Source organism: Leuresthes tenuis, unplaced genomic scaffold, assembly GCF_036924035.1.
Source record: "Leuresthes tenuis unplaced genomic scaffold, fLeuTen1.0.hap1 SCAF_73, whole genome shotgun sequence".
Classification (NCBI taxonomy): Eukaryota; Metazoa; Chordata; class Actinopteri; order Atheriniformes; family Atherinopsidae; genus Leuresthes; species Leuresthes tenuis.
Window position 1 is genome coordinate 233,471 of NW_027325427.1, and position 25,621 is coordinate 259,091.

Below are 25,621 nucleotides of genomic sequence, written 5' to 3' on the forward strand. Positions count from 1 at the left end.
CCAAGAGTCTGCTGAGAAAAGAGAGTGAATGCGAAGTAGACTTTAACACGGCTATGGGAGCGAGCCGAGTGTGGGCTAACCGGGAGAATTGCTTGAAAGAAACGCGACACCAAATGAGCGATCAGAACAAAGCCTCAATACGGGATTCTCGTGGTGTTTTTGTTGCTGCCTTGTCTTTTGCACAGAGTAAAGGGGGGGGGGGGCAAGCGTCTCAACCAAGCAAAGCTCACAATGGGGAAGGTGGCTATGCCAACTAGCCTGATGCCCTGCTCCCGCAGTGACGGATAATTGTACTCTGGTTTCTCTTCATAACGTACAAGTCTTTCGCCTTTTACTAAAGATTTCTGTGGAGAGCAGCACTAATGAGTTGTTTCTATTTTTGGCAGGCTTTACCTTTGCGGGTGAAGCCCTTTCTGTCTGTGCAAAAGAAATCTTCTTACTGTGCAGAGTCACTTCTCTGAGTAGAGTCGCCTTACTTGTTGCGACTGTGCCGATGTTCGAAGCTGGAGTGCAAAGTTGTTGCTTGAATGGTGCTTGCTGGAGCGTGCGGGAGTGCAAAGTTATACCATTTAAAAGGGCTGAAGAGTGCTCAGTGCAGCGGGTGGGCGACACTCTGGCCACCTTGAAAACCGAGGTTACATCCACTACCAGGGGCAGCCCAAGTTCTGCCGCAAGTGTGGTGAGCATGGGCACCTGGTTGAGGCTTGTACCAAGGTGTTATGTGGGAAGAGCAGAGAAATTGGGCAAACTTTTGGAGAGTGTCCAAATGGCAGGAAATGTAATCTGTGGAGAATTAAATCACCTCTTCAGAGATTGCCCTAAATCTTTTGCCAACAAATTAAAGACGGTAAAGCCACAGTCAAGCCAACAAAGAGAAGGACCAAAGGTGGCAGTTGGTGAACAAAGTGAAGAGGTTGACCCAATAAATTCAAACTTCCCGCCAAAAGCTTGGATTGGAAGTGAGGAGCAAAAAGGAGAGGGGCCTGTAGAGGCCTCACCACTCAGTGTTGAAGTCTGTGAGAATTCACAGGCAGAGGGTGGAGCTACGCTAAATGAGGAGGAAGAGCAGACAGGTGAGTCTAGTGAAGATACTCACCTCCCCGAAGGTCAACAGCCGAAGAGGACGGCATCTGAGCCTCTGATTCCCCAGTGGTATCAGAGAAGAGGGGAAGGGTTAGGTCCCTTTCAGACAGTTCTTCAGTGGAAGAACCTAGAGTCTTCCCCTCCGACTCACCAAATGAGGTCTCCTTTTTAACTTCAGCCCTGCAATCGACCCCCAGGGACTCAAAGTTAAATGCAACATTGCGTCAGAGGCCAAAAGTCCGAAAAGGAAATATAGATCACCCTACTCACTTTTCACCTAAAGAAATGAAGGAAGAGCTAGTTTCCCAAGAAATAACCTGTGTGTAATTTGTTTTGATAACTTAGAAAAACGAAAATGACATACCTACTTTCCTTTATGCTTTTAATGGTTCTCACCTTCTCAACACTAAATGTGAGAAGTGTGAAATCAAAGACAAGAGCCCAGAGTATTTTATCCTTCTTAGACTCCATAAAATCAGATGTGTTTTTAATACAAGAATGTGGACTACCTTTTTTAAAAAACCATAGACAATGGGAGGAAATGTGGCCCCATTTATCGATATGGAGTGGCTCAAATCAAAATAAAAATGATGGTGTGGCCATTCTAATTAAAAATCCGCATGTTCTGGTGAAAGGTAGCACAGTGGTGAGAGACGGACGGGCACTTTTAGCACACTTGAATTTTATGGGGCAAGACTTTAACCTCTTAAATATTTATGGTTTCAATGGAAAAAATGAAAGGTATGACCTTTTAGAAGCTATACAGCTTTACATGCTAGGGCAAGTACCTTTAGTTGTAGGAGGGGATTTTAACGGTATCTTGAGCAGGAAAGATAGAAAAAGAGCAGGGGTAGATTTTAAAGTGGATAATACTTCGATTTTACTTCAGGGCATATGCAGGGATTTTAAGCTTACTGACTGTTTTAAAACCATGCATCCCAGAGAGGAGGGCTTCAACTGGTTTAGTCATGATGGCACCAGAGCCTCTCGCATTGATTATTTCTTTACTAGAGATTGCCCACTGTTGAGGTCAACCTGTACCTCTTTCCGAGTCCGTTGATGCAGTGAAGGAGGAAGACAGAGGAGACGATATAAGAAACAACACAGTTTTATTTGCGCAGTTTGCAAAGTGAGGAGAGCAGTTCAGTACACCACATGCGAACAGCACAAAGTACGGAAAAGCTCTGTCTTTGTCTAGGGGTGTGATGTTATATAGACTTGAGTTCAGTCTCCGCCTTATGAGATGTGTGTGCGTCAATATCTTATCTCTTCCTCTATGTGTGTGCGTGTGTGTACTGGTATAAGGCGTTACTTTCAGAAGACCGTTGTGGGTGCGGTCCTAGTTTTACAACATGTTGTTCTCAGAGATATTTCCTTATCAGGCTGCTGTGCAAGCACAGAAATGAACAAGTCGGTTATACAGGATATCACCTTATACAGCTATCCTCACTCACAATACCCCCTTTTGATCTCTATTAAGAGATCACACAAATAGTTGAGTAACAATACATGACTAAAAATAAATTGAAAAACCTCACGCCCCCTTTTGATCACTACAAGGTGATCACACAATCTCTGACATTCTGATGATATCGTCTTCATCTATATCAGGATCGGGAGGGTTCAGACCTTGCTTATCATTAACCCATCCTTCTCTGGCTAAGGCGACTTTCGCAGCTTTGGTTGCATTCCCATACGTATAAGTGGGCGTCCATGGCCCTGTATAACCCACCGCCTGACCCCACGAGTGGCACAGACGCTTCCACCACGTGGAGCCACCTGGCGTTCGGCTCTTTGCGCAATCCTCACTTACAAAGGAGTCCGCACAGAGATATACATCATATCCTCTCCAAGCCTCCGCATTGCCTCCGCATTTAATAACGTCGCACAAATCGAATGGAAACGCTGTGGTGGAGCCTACTGTGTAATTCAACTCCAAGCCGCCATATTGGTTCAAACAAAAATCTTGTTTTTGAGTTTGTCGTTTGGGTCGTTTGTGTGCAGGACTGGGTTCACATAACCAGAAGATCAGGGGGACAATCACGCACGTGATGGCTGCACAACATGTGAGAATTTTCCAACTCCCAAACAATAACATTCTAATATGTTTCACTGTGTCTCAAGTATGATAAAAATAGCAAGCAAAACTTTCTTGGTAATTCAGACCTTATCTATCAGGGTGCTCTAGGCGGGGTTACCCCTAGAGGAGCTTTAAACCTTATAGTTTGTCAACATTACCCAACTCCTTAGCAAATAGCACACATTATTAAAAGATAACATAAGGGTGATACTGCAATGATTATAATTTGGTATGACCTGTAAGAGCAAGTTTAAGCAAAGCCCCAGCAAACACGATTATGATTATAACAAATCCAAAAATAACACAATTCAACTGAGATGCCGTCATCTGGAGTCGTTCTTCGGAGGAGATTTCACTTTCTCCCGATGAGGGTTGAGTTGGAGCCCGGGTCTAACACCCTTCCTGCTCGTAAATGATGTCGTTGCAAGGAGGCAGAAGTGTACTACTTCTGCCTGCAAAATGCCACCAGGGGATTATTCTGCCCCTTGTTGGTTGGTGGTCTTTTCCTCTGTACCAGCCGGTACAGTGTACAAATCTTTCAGCGCCTGGTGAGTCGCTGCTAGGGAGCGTTGAGGTTCCTCGGCTGCCGCACACTGGCTCCAATGGAACCACGTATCACCTTTCCCTTTGACTCGGACTGCGTGGGAGGTCCTCTCGGTCACCTGATAGGGCCCTGTCCACCTTGGCTCCGACCACTTTCGTTTGATGACCCTCAGCAATACCCACTCAGCCTCTGGAGCCGGCGCTGGTTGGCCCTCTCCTCTGCTACTCGCCACCTGCTTTGAAAATTCTGCAACGAGACTTTGGAGTTCATGGAAATACATTTTGTGGGTTAGGTGTTGTTCAATATGTCCTGTTCCTGGCAACTTAGATTGAGGTCCAGGAAAAGCTCTCCCTGTCTGGAGCTCATGTGGTGTAAACCTTGTGGACTGATTAACAGAGCTCCTGATGGACATTAAGGCTAAGGGCAACGCATCTAGCCAATTCATTTTGGTCTGTGCACAGATTTTAGCCAATTTGCTCTTCACTGTCTGATTCATTCTCTCAACCTTACCCTGTGATTGTGGATGGTAGACAGTACCAAACTTGTGTTTTAGCCCTAGCATGGCCTCAACCTGTTGCAACTCTTGGTTTTTTAAGTGAGTGCCGTTGTCTGACCTGATCCTTTCTGGAAATCCATACCTGGGGATATAATGGTTGATCAGAAATTTTATTACCGACTTACCATCCTCTTTCTTGGTAGGCCATGCTTCAGGCCATCCTGAATATGCGTCCACACACATCAGAATATACCTATACCCTTTCACCGGTGTGATCATGTCTGTGTAATCAATGATGATTTCTTTCCCTGGCTTTACCTCCAATGGATAACGTCCAGGGTGTGGTTTCACTGTTGGTCTGACATTGTACTTTAGACACTCCTCGCATGACCCCACAAAATGTTTGGCCATGTCCTTTAGGTATGGATGCCACCAGTGCTCTAGATTTCTCATCATTTGAGCTACCCCCACATGTACTGCTCCTGCCGCATAGGCTGAATCTGTGTAAATGTTTACTTCCTGCCCTTCCCCTAGCCTCAGTGCTGCTATTACTGCCAGTACTTCTGCTCTTTGTGCTGACTGCTGTCCTTCCAGTCTCTCTGTTTGTCGTGTGATCAGTTCCCCTTGCACGTCTTCTACAACTGCATATGCTGCTTTCAGTCCTTCTCGTTCATCCCTGAAGCAACAGCCGTCTGTGTACAGTTCTCTGGCCCCTGGTATCGGCTCTGTTTGTAGGTCCAGTCGTACTTTCTCCTCTTTCTGCACTCTGTCCGTACACTCATGTGGCTCACCTGTTCCTAGCTGATCTGCCATGTTTATGCCTTCATGAGTGAAAGTCAGGTTTGGTGCCTCGAGAATTTTGCTCAGTCGTCTTTGTCTCAGAGCAGTCAGCGTAAAAGTCTGTGAGTTCACATAGGCCACAACGCTATGTGTGGTCAGAATGTGCAGTTGATGTCCCATGACAATGTGTGCAGTTTTTTGAATGAGCTTCGCTATCCCTGCTGCCTGTTGTGTACACATAGGATGGTGCTTTTCCATATTGTCTAGCATCACACTGATATACATTAGTACTACTCTCTCACCCCCTTTTCTCTGGAACAGGACGCCATTAGTGCAAAGTTCTGTTCCAGAGACATCCAAGTAGAATGGTAAGCTATAATCGGGTATAGCTAGGTCTGCTGCTGTGGAGAGGGCCTGTTTTAGTGCAATAAAGGCTTCCTCCGCCTCCTGAGTCCAATTCAGGGTCGCTGACAGGTTGCGCATGCCTTGTTCTTTCACTAGGGCCCGCAGAGGTCTAGTTAAGCCGGTGTAATTGGCTATGTAAGTCCTACTATAGCCCGTCAACCCTAAGAAAGACAACATGTCCTTTACCTTCACTGGCTTAGAGTGATGGAGAATAGTAGACCTGTGCTGAGGGGAGAGCCCTGCTCCTTTTTGGGAAATTTGCCTGCCCAAAAACGCTACCTGCCGCCGTGCAACCTGAAGTTTGGCTTTGCTGACCTTGAACCCTGTTCTTGCAAGATGTAAAAGGACATTTTTAGTTGCTTCCAAACACAGAGCCGCAGTGGGCGCTGCCAACAACAAATCATCTACATACTGAACGAGAGTCACCTGCTCTGGTAGTGGGCAATCACTCAGGATATCTTTTAGAACCTGGTTAAAAATCCCTGGGGACAAAGCGAACCCTTGGGGCAGCCTGGTGTACTGTAGCTGCTTGTGCTGATACGAAAACGAGAAAATGTGCCTGCAGTCTTCCGCCAAGGGAAGACAAAAGAATGCATTAGCCAAGTCAATACAGGTAAACCACTGAATTTTCCTGATACCAATCTGTCTGTAACCCATCATAAAATAGAGTAACATGGGGGGAATCGGGAGGTGAGACATAGGGTTCGAGTTGGGAAATCCAGGGTTTCCACTGGAGGTAAGCCGAGAGGATACCACGCCGCTCAGATGTTTCCGGCTGTAATAGACCCCAGTATATGTCCGCGTATTGTTCATTCACTGGCTGCACAAGATATTGACCAGTGATGTTCTCCATCGGTCCAGAGCACGGCAAATGAGATCCATCAGGCATGACAACAACCAGGCCATCGGCGCTGCAGAGTATCGTGGCCCCCAGTTTTATCAGGAGATCTCTTCCCAGCAAGTTCATCGGTACAGAAGGTGAATGTACAAATGGATGTGTCACAGTCTGTTTTCCCACCTGGGTGAGTAGCGGCTTAGTGAACGGCAGTGTCTTTTTCTCCCCAGAGAAGCCCATAAGCGTGATGGTATGCGATGACAGGGAACCAGATGGTACAACTTTCAATGTGGAACATGTGGCTCCAGTGTCAACCAAGAAAGGCAGATCTTTTTTCTCAATCTGAACTGACAGCATCGGTTCTGCCGTAGTGATGCTGTCTGAGAGTCTCTGTGGGGTGTGTCAATACTGACCGGACTGGTCAGGGTTCTCCCCATTGTCCCACAATGGGAACTGACCAGCAGCAGCTGCTCCCCAAGGCTGCTGAGGATACATAGGTGCAGTAACAGGAGGTCCGGAGCCGCGACCCCTGCCTCTCCCAGGAGGACCACTATCCACACCTTTCTGTGCTCTTGGATTATGTGGGCAGCTTCTTATCCAATGATTAGGGTCTCCACAGAGATAACAACAACGAGTCTCCCCTGACTGTCCTCTTCCTGTACCGCCCCTTAGTCCCCGACCTCTCGCCCAAAGCCTCCACCCCGCATTGGTCCTCCCCCATGTCTTCTCCCGCCTGATGGGGGCTGCGGTACCCATGGTGGGACCGGAAATAAATCAGGAACCTGTGGTGGCTCGGCAGCTAACATGACCTTCGCAGCTTCCCCTTTTTGTTTTTTATTTTTATCATTACATTTCTGTCTAGCTTCCGTTAACTGTAATTTTAACAGCTGAACCTGCAATTCTTTTAAGTCATCCTGTTCCTTCTGCGTATTATCTTGAGCACGGGTGAGGTGGTGTATTAAGTGTTTCTCCCAGACATGGGATTCACTACCGAGCATGTCCGGGTTATTAACCATGGCTATTTTGACATTCTCCGGCACTCCATCCAGTATAGCCTGTCTAAACCACTCCCTCTGAGCTCCAGCTCTCCCTGGGTGGCATCCTGTGTGTTTCAACCATAAATCCTTGCTCTGATCCACATACTCCCTGGGATTTTGTTTGGGGTCCCCTCTCATCTTTGGCATTACGGTGGCGTTAGGTAGTGGATATTTTTCTCTCATAGCTTTCCCTATTTCAGTGCTATGATGCGTGAAAGGGGTGTCATCTGTCACCCTGTCTGTATGAGCGATAGTCTCAATTTCTCTCATGTCCCCACCCGTCATGCATCGTCCTGCAATAGCTCTAAAGTCCCCCAATGCCAATTTCTGTCCTGCCGTCAGAGAATCCAATTTGCTGAGCCACAAATTTCCACCCTCGGCTACAGGTGGTAATTTCTCCACTATGGCCTGTATGTCCCCTATAGTAAATGGTCGGTACCGGTCACCTTGTCCTGGTACTGCTGTTAGTGGGTACATTGTGACCGGAAGGATTGTCCCACCACGTCGGCGCTGGCTAACTCTTCTGCCTATCGTATCTGTCAGTTCCTCTGCCACCTTCATTCCTTTCTCTACACTTCTCACCAGTCCGTCCCTTTTTTGACAGAGCTCTTCTATCTCTCTCCGACATAACTCATCTAGCTCTCTCTCTTTCCTGACGGCTGAATCTTCCTCCTCTTCCCTCCATGATCCTGCCAAGCTAAAACTTACTGGTACTTCTTGTCTTTCACCTTCCCACTGTCCCTTTCCTTGAAAAGAAGCTGTCCCTGCTGCTTCTGCTTCCTCCTCACAATCTGAAATCTCACTTCCCCTCATGACCTGCCTCCGTGGCTGTGGTGTGACTTCTCGTTTTACCGTGGGCTGTGGAGCCTGTTCCCTTGCCCGTCTCTGCGAGAATGGGTCTGGGGGCGCCGAAAGGTTATCACCTGTGAAGGGGTTATAAGAGGATTTGGACGTCGTCCCTGTCCTTACTGAAGTCTCAGAGCTTGATGCTGTAGGAGTGGCTGCACCTGCTTCAGTCACACTGTCACTTACAAGTGTCTCTTCTGAGGATCCAACCTGAAGTGTACCACTAGTCACATATAGTGTGGGATATAACCCTGGTGTCGGTGCAGCAGGCGGTGCATATGGAGGTGGGCATGTAGGAGTGTCAGGTGCAGTTACCATTTGTTTGCCTCCTGGTTTTCCTGCGTTCTCATGGAGATGTCTCACACTTTGCCAGAAGACCGCCAGCTCAGACCAGCCCCGTCGTCGCTCCTCCTGCTCTTTCGCCTCCTTTTTTAATTTCGAACGTTGCAGCACACCTGCCTTTTGTCCCTGCTCTGCCAGCTCTTCTTTCCTCACCTTACATTCTTTCTCCTTTTCCCACAACCAGGCCCCTAACGGACCGGGGTCTGACATTTTCTTGCCCTTATATCTCACCAATTGTTCCACTTGTCCCTTCATGTCGGCTAATTTCCTGTCCCTACCCTTTTTAGGTAACACTGCCCCTGCTGCTTTTAACGTATTCTCTAACTGCAGCTCGAGGGGCCTCCAGGCACCCATACCTGGGCCCCATCCCCCATCATCTATTTCCCTGTCAAACTCTCCCTCCATTTTACTTCTCTTTTTCTAAATTCTGAGGCCAGCCGGTTTGTATGACGTACGTCCGAGCAACAAGCCTTGTAAGGTGATGATTTATTAACGGCCAGTCAGTTAGTGTGGCATAACACCCGAGCAACTGACCCTTTTGACAAACCAAGCCACTTATGTTAGCACCGCTAGGTTTCGATGGCTCAGACAGATTACGTTATCACCGTTAGGTTTCCTCTGTCTGATTGTCGAGTTTGTCAAGACACCGTTTTATGTACCCATTCACCTTTAGACACCTCAGAATTGTATTTTTCCCACAGCCCGCTTCTCCTTATTTCTCTCAAACAAATACAAAACACACAAAACACGTTAAAATCTTCACACACTCTTTCAAAATGCACTTATAGAAAAAATACCTCAGGAACCCTGTTCCTGTACTCTAGTATAGGGGACTCTAGCCCCAAACAGACTTAAGAATTTATGAGGAGTATAACCTCAAGGGACTCTAACCCAACTCCGTAGAGTATACTACTTTAGGGGACTCTAACCCCAGGGACTCAAACCCAGTAGAATTCGGGGTGTCTTCACCTCCCCGGGACTCTAACCCAGCAGCCTCTCAGGCTTCCGGTTCCTCGTCAGGCAACCGGTGGGGTCCGCCACGACCAAAGACAGTCTGTTTTATCCTCTTTTATATTCACTTTTCTCTTATAATTTCACGCAGTTATCAACATTAATTCTTATCGTCTTTTGCTGATTCAACCACCAGTTTCAGGACAGGACACGTTGTTTTAAAATATTCAATGTGCAGAGTTTGATAAAACAGGTTCTGCTTACCTCTGTGTTAACGTGCCGGCTCGTGTCCCGTCTCTGTCACCGTGAAGGAATCTTTTATCCGAATGAACTCCGTCCTCTCCTCACCACATCCCGGACGAGCCCCCAAAATTGTTGAGGTCAACTTGTACCTCTTTCCGAGTCCGTTGATGCAGTGAAGGAGGAAGACAGAGGAGACGATATAAGAAACAACACAGTTTTATTTGCGCAGTTTGCAAAGTGCGGAGAGCAGTTCAGTACACCACATGCGAACAGCACAAAGTACGGAAAAGCTCTGTCTTTGTCTAGGGGTGTGATGTTATATAGACTTGAGTTCAGTCTCCGCCTTATGAGATGTGTGTGCGTCAATATCTTATCTCTTCCTCTATGTGTGTGCGTGTGTGTACTGGTATAAGGCGTTACTTTCAGAAGACCGTTGTGGGTGCGGTCCTAGTTTTACAACATGTTGTTCTCAGAGATATTTCCTTATCAGGCTGCTGTGCAAGCACAGAAATGAACAAGTCGGTTATACAGGATATCACCTTATACAGCTATCCTCACTCACACCACCCACTGATGTTAGATTAACCCCTGTTTTCTTTTCAGACCACCTTATGCTCTCCTGCACCCTTTCACCCCCTTCTGGTGTGACGGTAGGAAGTGGTCTGTGGAAAGTCAACTGTTCCCTGTTGGAGGATGAAATCATAGTCAGTCAGTACAGGGAATGTTATAAAGAGTGGCAGACCCTTCAAGACCTCTACGAAACACATGCACAATGGTGGGAAATGGTGAAGCAAGGTAAACGTAAAAAAAGGAAAGAGAATAGATGTATGATGGGACTACATAAACGCTTACAGCGCTACTTTAAACTAAATCAGTGTGGCATAGACTTTAAAGAAGAAATCAAAGATGTCAAAAAGGAAATGTCAGTTTTAGCAGAAATAAAGAGTAAAGGAATTTTTGTAAGAAGCAGGGAGCAGGAAATTGAGGAAGGTGAAAAAGAAAGAAAGTTATAAATAAAAAGGAGTGTATTCAAAATCTAAAAAGAGAAGATGGGTTTTTAACAAAATCCACACAAGAGATGATTGAAACTGTACATACCTTTTATAGTAACATGTACAAAGAGAAACCAGTGTCACACCTGGTTCGTAACTCACCTGTGTTCCATCTTCCCTTGATTGCCCCGTTAGTTTAAATACCTGGTCTTCTCCGCCTTTCTTTGCTCGTGTGTTAATGTATTTGTTATGCCTGTTTGGTTCACGACCTGGATCCTGACCCTTGATGTTTTGTGGATTATTTTCAGTTCTTGGATTACCTTGGTTTTTTGTTCCGGTTCCGCAGGCCGACTTCCCTGCTCACCAGGCCAGGTTTTTCCTCTGTGTGAGATTTTCTGTTAACTAATAAACTTTTGTTTGAACTAAGAGTTCTTGTCCTCCTGACTCTGTGACCGCACCGGGGCCCGCACTTCATTACGGTGTGACAGAACACACGAGCCAAATGGACCCCGTCGGTTCACCAGGCGCTGACCGCCCAGGGCTCTTTATTGGGACAGCATGCCCAGGACCTCAAGGACATTATGGAGGCGTTGGGGTCCTTGACTTCTAGCGTCGCCTCCCTCTCTCAGAGACTGGAACTGTGTGCTGCTTATCCGCCACCTGTCGCGGTTCTGCCATCAACGCCCCCTCTTCCCGAGCCCCATCTCCCGACGCCGGAGCGTTATGGCGGGGACGTGGGAGCCTGTGGACGTTTCCTCCTCCAGTGCGCTCTGGTGTTTGAGTTGCAGCCTCGGATGTACCGGGAGGACCGCGCCAAGGTGGCGTATATCACCAGCCTCCTCTCCGGACGGGCTGCACAGTGGGCGCTGGCTACGTGGGAAGGCAACCCCCAGCTCTGCTCCTCCTACCGGCGGTTCGTGGCGGAGATGAGAGGGGTCTTCGACCATCCTGTTCGTGGTAAAGAGGCGGGCAACCGACTGCTTTCACTGTGCCAAGGCTCCAGGTCAGTAGCCGACCACGCGATTGAGTTCTCCACACTGGCGACGGAGAGCGGCTGGGATAAGGCTGCGTTGATGGGAATATTTCTTCGCTCCCTGAATGACAATTTGAGGGATGAGCTGGCGGCTCGGGATGAGTCAGAATCCTTGGCCGATTTAATAGACCTTGCGAGGCGGTTGGACAACCGCGTGCGAGAGAGACGCCGGGAGCGTGACCGGAGCTGCATCGCTTCCGCCTGTACCCCGTTGTTTGGCCCTGCCTCTGGCCAACAGGTGGAGGTGTCCACTCCAGCAGGTGCTCACACTCCTGTTGTCCTGCCCCCTCCTGAACCCATGCAGCTTGGACGGGCCAGATTGACTCCGACGGAGCGTCAACGGAGACTTCAGGCGAGGCTTTGTTTTTATTGCGGCCACGTTCGAGAGAACTGCCCCAATCTGCCAAAAGCCTAGGCTCACCTGAGGAGGGGGGGACCCAGGTGAGCCAAGATTCAAGTTGTTTGCCTTCCACACGTACTCAGTTGTCTGCCGTTTTGTTTTGTGACTCTAAGGAGGTGGCTATGAATCCGTTTGTGGATTCTGGGGCAGATGAGAATTTTATTTCCGCAGATTTTGTTAAACTACATAATATTCCTGTTGTGTCACTTACAGCACCTCGTAAGGTAAATGCTCTAGACGGTAGGTTGTTGTTGGTAATTACTCACCAGACTGTTCCTTTATCTTTACTTATCTCTGGTAACCACCATGAGCTTATCAGTTTTTTTGTTATGCCTGCTCCTCATACTCCTGTGGTTTTAGGTCTCCCCTGGCTTAGGCTGCACAATCCCAACATTGACTGGACACAGAGCACAATCATTAGCTGGAGTGTAGCATGCCACAATAATTGTCTTAGATCTGCTGTTCCAGCCTTGAGTCCTCCTGCCATAGTTCCTTCCGTCTCTCCTGATCTTTCTGGGGTTCCTCCTTGTTATCATAACTTGGCTGAGGTATTTAGCAAACATCAAGCTCTCTCTCTCCCACCACACCGTCCCTATGACTGCCACATAGACTTACTGCCTGGGTCTCCTCTCCCCTCCAGCCGCCTTTACAACCTCTCCCGTCCCGAGAGAGAGACCATGGAGAGGTACATACAGGAGTCATTGGCAGCAGATATCATTCGCCCCTCTTCCTCCCCTGTAGGTGCTGGGTTTTTTTTGTGTCTAAGAAAGACAAGACCTTGCGCCCCTGCATTGACTATCGTGGTCTGAACGCTATCACTGTCAAAAATAAATATCCCCTGCCACTATTGGATTCAGCTTTTCACTCCCTTCATCAAGCCACTGTCTTCTCCAAACTAGATCTTCGGAATGCATACCATCTTGTCCGTATTCGTGAGGGGGATGAGTGGAAAACGGCGTTAAACACACCTCTTGGCCATTTTGAGTACTTGGTCATGCCTTTTGGGTTAACTAATGCACCGGCAGTTTTTCAAACCTTAGTTAATGATGTACTCCGTGACATGCTCAACCGTTTTGTTTTTGTTTATCTGGACGACATTTTAGTTTTTTCTAGCACACTGGAGGAACATAGCAAGCACGTCAGATTAGTTCTCCAAAGATTGCTTGAGAACAGATTATTTGTCAAGGCTGAGAAATGCGAGTTTCATGTCCAGTCAGTCTCTTTTTTGGGCTTTTTCATTGAAAGAGGTCAGATTCGCTCTGATCCAGCCAAGGTAAGGGCGGTGGTTGAGTGGCCAGCACCTGAGAACCGCAAGCAACTTCAGCGTTTCCTTGGTTTTGCTAATTTTTACCGGCGCTTTATTAGGAATTTTAGTAAGGTGGCTGCACCACTCACCCAACTTACCTCCACCTCCAGCCCTTTTACCTGGACCTCTGAAGCTGCCCAGGCATTCTCAAGACTTAAAGAGCTGTTTTCCTCTGCGCCTGTTCTCATCCACCCTGATGCCTCTAAGCAGTTCGTAGTGGAGGTGGATGCCTCTGACAGTGGTGTGGGAGCCGTGCTTTCGCAGGTCTCACAACAGAAGTTGCATCCGTGTGCGTATTTTTCTCGCCGGCTGTCTCCGGCTGAGCGCAACTATGACGTGGGTAACCGGGAGCTTTTAGCAGTCGTTCTGGCATAAGAGGAGTGGAGACACTGGCTGGAGGGAGCAGAAATTCCATTTGTGGTTTGGACGGACCATAAGAACTTGGCCTACCTTCAGCAAGCCAAACGTCTCAATTCTCGACAGGCCAGATGGGCACTTTTTTTAGGCAGATTTAATTTTACACTCTCTTATAGACCTGGTTCCCGTAATTTAAAGCCTGATGCCCTTTCCCGTCAGACAGAGAGACAACCATTGACTGATCCTTCTGAGCCTGTGCTCCCTCCAAGCTGTTTTGTGGGAGCGGTCCATTGGGAGGTTGAGCAGCAGGTTAAGAGGGCCCTTTCCCGTTGTCCCCGTCCAGAGATCGGACCACCTAACTCTTTGTTCGTTCCCGAGAACGTTAGGTCTCAGGTGCTACAGTGGGGGCACTCCTCCAGATTGGCCTGCCATCCTGGGGCTGCACGCACACTTGAGCTCATTCGACAGCGGTTCTGGTGGCCCACGCTGGTCCGTGACACCAATCAGTTTGTGGCAGCTTGCGCCGTCTGTGCCCGAGGGAAGGCCTCGCACCAACGGCCCGCTGGCTTGCTGAACCCTCTCCCCATTCCCTCAAGGCCGTGGTCTCACATCGCGGTGGATTTTGTCTCTGGTCTGCCTCCTTCTGCAGGTAACTCTGTCATCCTTACTATTGTCGATCGTTTTTCTAAGGCTGTGCATTTTGTACCACTGTCGAAGCTCCCTTCTGCTCTGGAGACTGCTGAGCTCTTGGTTCATCATGTTTTTCGTCTCCATGGTATCCCCATGGACATCGTTTCTGATCGGGGACCCCAGTTTGCTTCCCAGGTTTGGCGAGCGTTCTGTGGCGCATTGGGGGCGAGGGTTAGTCTATCGTCTGGGTACCATCCTCAGTCGAACGGCCAGACAGAACGGGCCAACCAGGACCTGGAGGCCGCTTTAAGATGTGTGTGTGCACGTAACCCATCCTCCTGGAGTGTTCAGCTACCGTGGGTGGAGTACGCTCATAACAGTCTCTCCACATCTGCTACTGGTATGTCGCAATTCATGGTAATGTATGGTTTTCAACCCCCTTTGTTCCCTTCCCAGGAGGATGATGTGTCCATCCCTTCTGTTCAGGAACACTTGCGACGAGTTCGCAGAGTGTGGCTGGAGGCTCGGGCTGCGTTAGTTAGGTCCGCTGCCCGGAACCGACTGTTGGCGGACCGTTGGCGTTCGCCCGCTCCTAATTATCAGCCTGGGCAGATGGTGTGGTTATCCACCAGGGACCTGCCTTTGCAGGTAGATTCCCGTAAGCTGGCCCCTCGTTTCATTGGTCCTTTTCCAGTGGTCAGAATCATTAATCCCTCAGCTGTGCGCCTTAAGCTCCCAGACTCCCTTAAGGTACACCCCACGTTTCATGTGTCCCTCTTAAAGCCAGTCACCTCTTGTGCACTTGGTCCTCCAGCTGAACATCCTCCTCCCCCCCTGGTCGTGGATGGCCATCCTGCTTTCTCAGTTGATCGGATTCTGAATGTCAGACGTCGTGGCAGGGGTTTCCAGTATTTGGTTGACTGGGAGGGTTATGGGCCGGAGGAGCGTTCTTGGGTTCCACGTCGGTTTATTCTGGACCATGCCCTCATCACCGACTTCTACAGAACCCACCCTAACAAGCCTGGTGGGCCGCCTAAAGGCGATCGTCGGAGGGGGGGTACTGTCACACCTGGTTCGTAACTCACCTGTGTTCCATCTTCCCTTGATTGCCCCGTTAGTTTAAATACCTGGTCTTCTCCGCCTTTCTTTGCTCGTGTGTTAATGTATTTGTTATGCCTGTTTGGTTCACGACCTGGATCCTGACCCTTGATGTTTTGTGGATTATTTTCAGTTCTTGGATTACCTTGGTTTTTTGTTCCGGTTCCGCAGGCCGACTTCCCTGCTCACCAGGCCAGGTTTTTCCTCTGTGTGAGATTTTCTGTTAACTAATAAACTTTTGTTTGAACTAAGAGTTCTTGTCCTCCTGACTCTGTGACCGCACCGGGGCCCGCACTTCATTACGGTGTGACAACCAGTGCACTTGGAAACATCGGCAGAGCTCTTAAAATTCGTTGACAAAACCGTAAAAGAGAATGCACACTTGACACAGAATTTTACTGCTTTAGAGTTAAAAAAATGCCTAACAGGTTTTAAGAGAAGTCGAGCTCCGGGTTTAGACGGGCTTCCTGCAGAATTCTATCTGACCTATTGGGACCTTTTATCATCAGACATTTTAGATGTTTTTAAAGATTTTGAAAAACTCGACCGACTGCCTGACAGTTTTAGAGTGGGAATAGTGACTCTACTTTATAAAAAAAATGATAAGACTGACCTAAATAATTGGAGGCCCATCACACTTTTAAACTTTGACTGTAAACTTTTTAGCAAGGTTTTAGCGACACGGATGTCCTCTGTTTTAGAGGAGGTAATTCACCCAGACCAAGCTTGTGCCATCTCAGGGAGACAACTCACCGACAGCCTCGTACTGATTCGAGACATCATTGATTACGCTAGAGACAGAAACACCCGGCTTGTCATCTTAAATTTAGACTTTGAAAAAGCATTTGATCGGGTCTCGCATCAATATCTCTTTCAGGTGTTGCAGCCATCGAAAAGGGCCCGATTGTTCCTACTTGGTGAGCTTTGCTTGGTTGAGACGCTTGCCCCCCCCCCCCCCCCCCCCCCCCCCCGCTCCTCGGCTGACCAAGTAGAAACAATCTATTCGATGGCTGCCTTGTCTTTTACTCTGTGCAAAAGACAAGGCAGCCACAAACACCACGGGAACACCGTATTGAGGCTCTGTTCTGACCACTCATTCGGTGTCGCGTTTCTTTCAAGCAATTCTCCCGGTTAGCCCGCACTCGGCTCGCTCCCAGAGCCGTGTTAAAGTCCACTTCGCATTCACTCTCTTTTCTCAGCAGATTAAAAGAAAGTTTCATCTTGGGCTCCCTGAATCTTCCATCCTGCACCGCTGTTTGCTTTTTCACAAGAGCAGAGGAGAGCGCACCGTTCCCAGCGGCACTGCAGTACCGGGTCGAGGCTTGGAGTGAACGGAGCAAGCTTCTTTTTCAACTCCTATTCTTAAAAATCCATTTAATATGTTGTCCTCATATAGAGGACATATTAAACTGATAAGAACAGATACTACACTTGATCTTAGCCAAAAGGCCGAGAAGCGATAACTGTCCACTGTTTCAGGTCCGAGGGCCCTTGCTGGCACAATGCGCACTTGTAGCAGTGTTCTTTTTATGGCCATAGGTGGCCAGAGTGTCACGTTGCACCTCCGCCCACCCGCTGCACTGAGCACTCTTCAGCCCTTTTAAATGGTATAACTTTGCACTCCCGCCTGCTCCAGCAAGCACCATTCAAGCAACAACTTTGCACTCCAGCTTCGAACATCGGCACAGTCGCAACAAGTAAGGCGACTCTACTCAGACAAGTCACTCTGCAAAGTAGCAAGATTTCTTTTGCACAGACAGAAAGGGCTTCACCCGCAAAGGTAAAGCCTGCCAATAATAGAAACAACTCATTAGTGCTGCTCTCCACGGAAGTCTTTAGTAAAAGGAGAAAGACTTGTATGTTATGAAGAGAAACCAGAGTACGATTATCCGTCACTGCGGGAGCAGGGCATCAGGCTAGTTGGTATAGCCACCTTCCCCATGGTGAGCTTTGCTTGGTTGAGACGCTTGCCCCCCCCCCCTTGCTCCTCGGCTGACCAAGTAGGAACAATCGGGCCCTATTCGATGGCTGCCTTGTCTTTTACTCTATGCAAAATACAAGGCAGCAACAAAAACACCACGAGAATCCCGTATTGAGGCTTTGTTCTGACCGCTCATTCGGTGTCGCGTTTCTTTCAAGCAATTCTCCCGGTTAGCCGACACTCGGCTCGCTCCCATAGCCGTGTTAAAGTCTACTTCGCATTCACTCTCTTTTCTCTGCAGACTCTTGGGATTTTATCTATAAAATGAATTCCTTCACTCAAACTATGTTAAAACTGCTTTGTCGTTCATATTTACCATGTCTAGAAAGATTTAAACAAAAAAAACAACGTTATACATTGCAGTAAAAGAAAGAGCAAATCTAAAGTTTCAGGAATCCGAGAATAAGCTTACTTTCATGAGTGCTTCACGATTTCGGATTTTGCTATAAAATGAATTCCTTCACTCAAACTAAATTAAAACTGCTAAACCGCTAATCTGTTACATGTAAGGCAGATGTCAAATTCAACGAAATAGGATCTAAGGGTATTCGGCCAATCGAGCTGTAGCAGCTTCGGTAAAAGAGTATAAGTTGAAGAGTTTGTGAATAAAGGTGTGCGCACACATAGTGAGCTGTAGGAAAATAGGCAGGGAGCAATGCCGGCTGGGGTATATGTTCTTGTATGTTGTCTGACTGTTTGATTTGAATGTGTTGTGTAAGTGTCCTGTTGAATGTTTGGGCTTTGACACTTCACTGCGGTTGTTAACTGTGTGGTGTGTCCTGAAATGTTATATGTTTGGGCTGTGTGACATGCTTAATGCTTGTCAGTAGCTACCCACTTATTCATATATAGAAACTGACAACATAAGAAGTCTGGACATACTTTGATAGTAGTTGTAGAAGTATCCTTATTGATAATAGATAAACTAATTCATAGTGATAGAACAGTAGATGAACAGGTGCCTGCACATGTCTCACGAAAATAAAATGGGTGTATGATTGCTGACGGCAGAGCAGTACTGCCAAACTTATGAGTTCTTGTGGCAAACTTGATTCAGTGTCTTGACGTGTATACGCTGTTTCAATGACTTGATTGTCACAAGAAACAAAGTGTGTTTGATAAGATCCGACCATTTTATCACGGGAGGATCAGTATGTATGGATTCTGATGTGACTGATAAACCCATTCGTATCTTAAGCATAATCTAATACGTGAGACAACGCCCTGGCACACGATAAAAAAAAAAAGAGAGAGAGCGGTTTTGTGTCCCCACAGTCCATAATGTAGAAAAGAGAGAAAAAAGCCTTTCTGATTTGGTGTGTGTGCTCATAGTGCAGAGTGTAGAGAAAAGAAAGCCGTTTTGGTGTCACGGGTGTTGTGACTTACACACACACATTTCTAAATTGAGAAAGGAAATTATTTTAGAGGAAGCACTAGAGTTTAGATCCCACATTTGTTGATAGGCATTCATTTATTTCTTCACTTCTGATGAAGTTTCAACAATAAACAACAATCTTTGTATTATGAGAAAGAACCAGACTCATTCTTCAGGAATCCGAAAATAAGCTCTATTTTATGAGTTATGCACGAATTCGGATTCTCCTATAAAACGAATTCATTAACTCAAACCAAGTTAAGACTGCTTTGTCCTTCATATTTATTCATGTCTAATCAAGTTTCAACGATAAACAACGTTGTACTTTGTAGAATGAGAAAGAACTTCTTCAGCAATAAGCATCTCTCGACATATGACGAAATACAGATTTTGCTATAAAATTAATTTCTTCTATCAGCCTGACTTAAAACTGTTTGTCCTCCTTATTTATCCACTTCAAATCAAGTTTCAACAATTAAAAAAAAAATTGTAGTTTGAGAAAGAACAACTTAATCTTCAGCAATCAGTATAAAAAGAGGGTAACAAAAGGTACAAATTCCAACCATACATCACTAAAAGGTGGAGCGGAAGTATTCAGCTGCAAGTAGGTGTGAATGTTCGACCATAATTTGTAAAAAGTGGGTAAGAAAAGGTTCGAATGCCCGACTAAATATTAACAAAAGCGGGAGGAGAGGTCTTCGGATGAGAGTAGGTGAGAATTTCCTACCATTCCTACCAAGTATGGTGGAGAGGAAGCTGTGATTGGCCGACAATAGTAAAAAGCAGGTGAGAAAAGGTGCGAATGTCAAAACATACATGATCAAAACAGGGAGCGGAGGTGTTTGGCTGCGACAAGGTGTGAATGTCCACCCATAATTAATGAAAAACGGGCAACAAGTAGGTTCGAATGCCCAACCATACATCATCAAAAGCAGGAGTGGATGTGTTCGGCTTCAAGAAGGTATGAATGTCCATCAATAATTGCTATAAAACATGAAAGAAAATTTTCGAATATCAAACCGCACATAATCATAAGCGGGAGAGGAGGTGTTCCGCTGCAAGAAGGTGTGAATATCCACCCATAATTACTGAAAAATGGGTAAGAAAAGGTGCGAATGCCCAACCATACATCATCAAAAGCAGGAGTGGATGTGTTCGGCTACAAGAGGGTTTGAATGTCCGACCATAGTTTGTAAAAAGCGGGTAAGAACAGGTTTGTATGCCCGACTGTACACAATCAAAAGAGGGAGCGGAGTTGTTCAGCTACAAGAAGGTGTGAAAGTCCGACCATGGTTTGTAAAAAGCGGGTAAGAACAGGTTCGTATGCCCGAATATACACCATCAAATGCGGGAGCGGAGGTGTTCGGCTGTGAGTAGGTGTGAATCTCAACCATAATTGCTGAAAAATGTGTTAGAAAAGGTAAGAATGCCGGTCCATACATCATCAAAAGCGGGAGAGGTGGTGTTCGGCTGCAAGTAGGTGTGGATGTCCAGCCATAATTACTCACAAATGGGTAAGAAAAGGTACTATTGCCAGACCATACATGATCAAAACAGGGAGCGGAGGTGGTTAAGCTGCAAGAAGGTGTTAATGTCCGACTAAAGTTTGTAAAAAGCGGGTAAGAAAAGGTGCGAATGCCCGAATATGTATGATCAAAAGAGGGAGCGGAGGTTTTCGGCTGAAAGAAGGTCAGAATGTCCAACCATAATTTGTAAAAACCGGGGAAGAAAAGGCTCGAAAGCCCGACTATACACCATCAAAAGCTGGAGCGGAGGTTTTCAGCTGCAAGAAGGTCTGAATGTCCATCAATAATTGCTAGAAAACATGAAAGAGAATTTTCGAATATCAAACCGCACATGATAATAAGCAGGAGAGGAGGTGTTCAGCTGAAAGAAGGTGTGAATGTCCACCCATAATTACAGAAAAATGGGTAAGAAAAGGTGCGAATTCCCAACCATACATCATCAAATGCACGAGTGGATGTGTTCGGCTACAAGAAGGTTTTAATGTCCGACCATAGTTTGTAAAAAGCGGGTAAGAAAAGGTTCGAATGCCCAAACATACACCATCAAAAGAGGGAGCGGAGGTGTTCCGCTGTAAGAAGGTGTGAATGTCCGACCATAGTTGGTAAAAAGCGGGTAAGAAAAGGTTAAAATACCCGACTGTACACTATCAATAGCGGGAGCGGAGTTGTTCGGCTACTAAAAGGTGTGAAAGTCCGACCCTGGTTTTAAAAAGCGGGTAAGAAAAGGTTCGAATGCCCAAACATACACCATCAAAAGAGTTAGCGGAGGTGTTCCGCTGTAAGACGGTGTGAATGTCCGATCATAGTTGGTAAAAAGCGGGTAAGAAAAGGTTAAAATACCCGACTGTACACAATCAAAAGAGGGAGCGGAGTTGTTCAGCTAAGAGAAGGTGTGAAAGTCCGACCATGGTTTGTAAAAAGCGGGTAAGAAAAGGTTCGTATGCCCGAATATACACTATCAAAACCGGAAGCGTAGGTGTTCGGCTGCAAGAAGGTGTGAACGTCCGACCAAAGTTTGTGAAAAAGCAGTTAAGAAAAGGTTCGAATATCTAACCAAACATAATCAAAAGCGGGAGCAGAGCTGTTTGACTTCAAGTAGGTGTGAATGTCAGAGAATAATTTGCAAAAAGCTGATGAGAAAGGGTGAGAAATCCCAACTATACACCATCAAATGCGGTAGCGGAGTTGTTCGGCTGTGAGTAGGTGTGATTCTCCAACCATATATGCTGAAAAATGTGTTCGAAAAGGTAAGAATGCCGGTCAATACATCATCAAAAGCGGGAGAGGTGGTGTTCGGCTGCAAGTAGGTGTGAATGTCCATTAATAATTGCTTTAAAACATGAAAGAAAATTTTCGAATATCAAACCTTACATGATCATTAGCGGGAGAGGAGGTGTTCAGCTGCAAGAAGGTATGAATATCCACCCATAATTAATGAAAAATGGGTAGGAAAAGATGCGAATGTCCAACCATAAATCATCAAAAGCAGGAGTGGAGTTGTTCAGCTAAAAGAAGGTATGAAAGTCCAACCATGGTTTTTAAAAAGCGGGTAAGAGAAGGTTCGAATACCCGAATATATACCATCAAAAGCGGAAGCGGAGGTGTTCGGCTGCAAGAAGGTGTGAACGTCCGACCAAAGTTTGTAAAAAGCAGTTAAGAAAAGGTTTGAATATCCAACCGAACATAATCAAAAGCGGGAGCAGAGCTGTTCGACTGCAAGTAGGTGTGAATGTCAGATCATAATTGCTGAAAAATGTGATAGAAAAGACTAGAATGCCGGACAATACATCATCAAAAGCGGGAGAGGTGGTTTTTCGGCTGCAAGTAGGTGTGAATGTCCAGCCATAATTACTCACAAACGGGGGAAGAAAAGGTAGTATTTCCAGACCACACATGATCAAAACAGGGAATGGAGGTGGTTCAGCTGCAAGGTGTGAATGTCTGACTAAAGTTTGTAAAAACCGTGTAAGACAAGGGGCAAATGCCCGACAATGTATGATCAAAAGAGGGAGCGGAGGTTTTCGGCTGCAAGGTCTGAATGTCCAACCACAATTTGTAAAAATCGGGGAAGAAAAGGCTCTAAAGCCCGACTATACACAGTCAAAAGCGGGAGCAGAGGTGTTCAGGTGCAAGAAGGTCTGAATGTCCGACCAAAAATTACTGAAAAATGGGTAAGAAAAGGTGCGAATGCCAAATCATACATCATCAAAAGCAGGAGCGGGTGTGTTCGGCTACAAGAAGGTTTGAATGTCCAACCATAGTAAGTAATAGGCGGGTAAGAAAAGGCTCGAATGCCCGACTATATACCATCAAAAGCGGAAGCGGAGGTGTTCGGCTGCAAGACGGTGTGAACGTCCGACCAAAGTTTGTAAAAAGCAGTTAAGAAAATGTTCGAATATCCAACCAAACATAATCAAAAGCGGGAGCAGAGCTGTTAGACTGCAAGTAGGTGTGAATATCAGATCATAATTTGCAAAAAGCTGTTGAGAAAGGGTGAGAATGCCCGACTATACACTATCAAATGTGGGAGCGGAGGTGTTCGTCTGTGAGTAGGTGTGAATGTCCGACCATAATTGCTGAAAAATGTGTTAGAAAAGGTAAGAATGCCGGACCATATATCATCAAAAGCGGGAGAGGTTGTGTTCGGCTGCAAGTAGGTGTGAATGTCCAGCCATAATTACTCACAAACGGGTAAGAAAAGGTAGTATTGCCAGACCATATATGATCAAAACAGGGAGCGGAGGTGGTTCAGCTGCAAGAAGGTTTGAATGTCCGACTAAAGTTTGTAAAAAGCGGGTAAGAAAAGGTTAAAATACCCGACTGTACACAATCAAAAGAGGGAGCGGAGTTGTTCAGCTAAGAGAAGGTCTGAATGTCCACCCATAATTACTGAAAAATGGGTAAGAAAAGGTGCGAAAGCCCAACCGCACATGATCATAAGTGGATGAGAAGGTGTTCGACTGCAAGTAGGTGTGAATGTAAGATCATAATTTGTAAAAAGCGGGTAAGAAAAGGTAAGAATGCCCAACCATAAATTATCAAAAGCGGCAGCAGAGTTTCGGCTGGTATTTATCAATGTCTAGATAGATTTCAACAAAAAACAACGTTGTACTTTGCAGTAAAAGAAAGTGCAAATCAAAAGTTTTAGGAATCCGAGAATAAGCTTATTTTCATGAGTTCTGCACGATTTCGGATTTTATGTATAAAATGAATTCCTTCACGCAAACTAAGTTAACACTGCTTTGTCCTTCATATGTACCCATTTCTACATATATTTCAAGCATAAACTTCCTCATACTACCCTGAATGAGAAAGAGCCACACTTGTGATTAAGCCATACGCCCCTTTTGAGGAGTTCTGCATGATTTGGGATTTTATCTATAAAATCAATTCCTTCACTCAAACTATGTTAAAACGGCTTTTACCTTCATATTTATCAATGTCTCGATAGATTTAAACAAAAAAACAACGTTGTACTTTGCAGTAAAAGAAAGAGCCAATCAAAAGTTTTAGGAATCCGAGAATAAGCTTATTTTCATGAGTTCTGCACGATTTCGGATTTTATGTATAAAATTAATTCATTCACTCAAACCAAGTTAAAACTGCTTTTTCATTCATATTTATCAATGTCTAGATCAACTTCAACAAAGAACAACATTGTATTTTGCAGTAGAAGAAAGAGGAAAACTGAAGGATCAGGAATCCGAGAATAAGCTTATTTTCTTATGGGCAAGTGGGAACTGCTTTGTCCTTCATATTTATCAATGTGTAGATGGATTTCAACTTCTTCTACTGCAAAGTCCAATGTTTTTCTTTGTTGAAGTCGATCTAGACATTGATGAATATGGAAGGACAAAGCAGTTTTAACTTGGTTTGAGCAAAGCAATTCATTTTATAGCAAAATCCGAAATCGTGCAGAACTCATGAAAGCAGGCTTATACTCGGATTCCTGAAACTTGCTCTTTCTTTTACTGCAAAGTACAACGTTGTTTTTTTGTTTAAATCTTTCTAGACATGGTAAATTTGAAGGACAAATCAGTTTTAACATAGTTTGAGTGAAGTAATGCATTTTATAAGCAAAATCCCAAATCATGCAGAACTCACGAAAAGCTTTTTCTCGCTTTTCACTGCTTTTTACAAACTTTGGTCGGACGTTCACACCTTCTTGCATCCGAACACCTCCGCTTCCGCTTTTGATGATGTATATTCGGGCATTCGAACCTTTTATTGCCCGCTTTTTACAAACCATTGTCGGACTTTCACACCTTCTTGCAGCCGCACACCACCTCTCCCGCTTTTGATGATGTATGGTCCAGTATTCTTACCTTTTCTAACACATTTTTCAGCAATTATGGTCGGACATTCACACCTACTCACAGCTGGACACCTCCGCTCCCGCTTTTGATCATACAATGTCGGGACATCGCTCCTTGTCTTACCAGCTTTTTACAAACTTTAGTCGAACATTCACACCTTCTTGCAGCTGAACACCTCCGCTCCCGCTTTTGATGATGTATAGTCGGGCTTTCGAGCCTTTTCTTACCCGGTTTTTACAAATTATGGTTGGACATTCAGACCTTGCAGCCGAACACTTCCGCTCTCTCTTTTGATCATACATTGTCGGGCATTCGCACATTTTCTTACCCGCTTTTTACAAACTATAGTCAGACATTCACACCTTGCAGCTGAACCTCCGCTCCCTGTTTTGATCATGTATGGTCTGGCAATACTACCTTTTCTTCCCCCGTTTGTGAGTAATTATGGCTGGATATTCACACCTACTTGCAGTCGAACAGCTCTGCTCCCGCTTTTGATTATGTTTGGTTGGATATTCGAACCTTTTCTTAACTGCTTTTTACAAACCATGGTCGGACTTTCACACCTTCTTGTAGCCGAACAACTCCGCTCCCGCTATTGATTTTGTACAGTCGGGTATTTTAACCTTTTCTTACCCGCTTTTTACCAACTATGGTTGGACATTCACACCGTCTTACAGCGGAACACCTCCGCTCCCGCTTTTTATGGTGTATAGTCGGGCATTCGAACCTTTTCTTACCCGCTATTTACAAACTATGGTAGGACATTCAAACTTTCGTGTATCCGAAAACCTCTGCTCTCTCTTTTGATCATACATTGTCGGACATTCGCACCTTTTCTTACCCGCTTTTTACAAACCATGGTCGGACTGTCACACCTTCTTGTAGCCGAACACATCCGCTCCCGCTATTGATTGTGTACAGTCGGGTATTTTAACCTTTTCTTACCCGCTTTTTACCAACTA

At 45.9% G+C, this 25,621-nt stretch overlaps 3 non-coding genes across 3 annotated transcripts; 1 reads left to right on the forward strand and 2 right to left on the reverse strand.

Moving 5' to 3' along the window:
- The first annotated feature begins 290 nt into the window (after positions 1 to 290).
- Positions 291 to 404, forward strand: LOC140286122 (U5 spliceosomal RNA). The gene has a single exon (XR_011911010.1). It is a non-coding gene; the product is annotated as a U5 spliceosomal RNA (small nuclear RNA).
- Positions 405 to 16,735: 16,331 nt separating this feature from the next.
- On the reverse strand, positions 16,736 to 16,919 carry LOC140286133 (U2 spliceosomal RNA). The gene has a single exon (XR_011911020.1). It is a non-coding gene; the product is annotated as a U2 spliceosomal RNA (small nuclear RNA).
- Positions 16,920 to 17,227: 308 nt separating this feature from the next.
- Positions 17,228 to 17,341, reverse strand: LOC140286126 (U5 spliceosomal RNA). Its single transcript, XR_011911014.1, has one exon. It is a non-coding gene; the product is annotated as a U5 spliceosomal RNA (small nuclear RNA).
- Between the last annotated feature and the right edge of the window lie 8,280 nt (positions 17,342 to 25,621).